The sequence below is a fragment of the Salvelinus sp. IW2-2015 genome, unplaced genomic scaffold, assembly GCF_002910315.2.
Source record: "Salvelinus sp. IW2-2015 unplaced genomic scaffold, ASM291031v2 Un_scaffold8778, whole genome shotgun sequence".
Lineage (NCBI taxonomy): Eukaryota > Metazoa > Chordata > Actinopteri > Salmoniformes > Salmonidae > Salvelinus > Salvelinus sp. IW2-2015.
In genome coordinates, this window is record NW_019950037.1 from 7513 (window position 1) to 9236 (window position 1724).

Here is a 1724-nt window from a genome sequence, read left to right on the forward strand (position 1 = left end):
ACTCTCTCTCTACTCTCTCTCTCTCTCTCTCTCTACTCTCTCGTACTCTCTCTCTCTCTCTCTCTCTCTCTCTCTCCTCTCTCTCTCTCTCTCTCTGTCTCTCTCTGCACCCCCCCTCTCTCTCTTTCCCCCCCTCTCTCTCTTTCTGTCTACCCCCCCCCTCTCTCCTTTGTCCTTTGTATCCAGATCTCTGAATGGTGCAGCAGAAATCACAGAGTTCCCGGACCTCACTGGCACCAAAGAGTCTTGAGAGCCTGTAAGTCCAGGCAGCAATGCTAACACGCAACCATTACGACCCAATGCTAACACTCAACCATTCAGACCCAATACTAACACTCAACCATTCAGACCCAATGCTAACACTCAACCATTCAGACCCAATGCTAACACTCAACCTTTCAGACACAATGCTAACACCCAACCGTTCAGACCCAATGCTAACACCCAGCCATTCAGACCCAATGCGAACATCCACCTGTTCAGACCCAATGCTAACACCCAAACCATTCAGACTGGAATGCTAACACTCAACCATTCAGACCCAATGCTAACACTCAACCATTTCAGCCCAATGCTAACACCCAACCATACAGACCCAATGCTAACACCCAACCATACAGACCCAATGCTAACACCCAGCTATTCAGACCCAGACCCTTCTTTACTGTTCTAACCCAATGTCAGATAAATATTTTCCCACAGAAAACGAGTTTAAGAGCTCACAAATACTAATAAATGTGACCTGGTTTTGCCACCAATCACGTCACTACCCACCACTGTGTGTGACCTGCTACCCAACCAAATCATTTCATGGAATTTTTAATATTTGAAAATGTCCTGTTTGCTGTTATAACCTGCCTGACTCCCAGCTCATGTGCTGTCTTAACCGGCATGTAACCTGCAATCAGGAACATACCGGTCTTCCCGGGATTTCAACCTAAAGCCCCAAAATACAAGTGTTTTTTAAATCATTAATGATTATTATTTTATCCAATGTTGATGTTCTGTGCAGAGTTGTCATTTACAATTGAGACGTGTTGGTTTTCATAGTGTTGGTTTTGGGGTTTTGAACTAATGAGTGTTTCTTAGTTCTACTAGTGTGATTATACCAAGGCACATATCAGGATATTATTATACATATAAACAAAGTGCCCTGTGGAATGTCTGCACATACAGTGAATTAATCTATTCACAAAGCTTTTACGCAGATCCAGGGATAATATCATGTGACCTTTGAACTCTGTGTAGGACCATCACTGGAGCTCGCATCACATCCTTACCCACCACTGTGTGTGACCAGCTACCCAACCTGCAAGTGCTGTGAGTCCCTATTTTTCATCAATCAATCAGAATTTAGTTTTTTACCTTTATTTTAACTAGGCAAGTCAGTTAAGAACAAATTCTTATTTTACAATGACGGCCTACCGGGGAACGGTGGGTTAACTGCCTTGTTCAGGGGCAGAACAACAGATTTTTACCTTTGTCAGCTCAGGGATTTGATCTAGCAACCTTTCGGTTACTGGCCCAACACTCTAACCACTAGGCTACCTGGCCTAACCACTAGGCTACCTGCTCTAACCACTAGGCTACCTGGCCTAACCACTAGGCTACCTGGCCTAACCACTAGGCTACCTGCTCTAACCACTAGGCTACCTGGCTTAACCACTAGGCTACCTGCTCTAACCACTAGGCTACCTGGCCTAACCACTAGGCTACCTGCTCTA

The 1724-nt window shown here is 45.0% G+C and overlaps 1 long non-coding RNA gene across 1 annotated transcript in view; it reads left to right on the forward strand.

Annotated features, from left to right (window-relative positions):
* The window catches only part of LOC112079635 (uncharacterized), an 8712-nt gene extending 7392 nt beyond the window's left edge, over nucleotides 1–1320 (forward strand). The window contains exons 2-3 of the long non-coding RNA XR_002896002.2: nucleotides 187–256; nucleotides 1249–1320. This is a non-coding gene — a long non-coding RNA (uncharacterized lncRNA). The remainder of the gene's footprint in view (nucleotides 1–186; nucleotides 257–1248) is intronic.
* The last annotated feature ends 404 nt before the right edge of the window (nucleotides 1321–1724 follow it).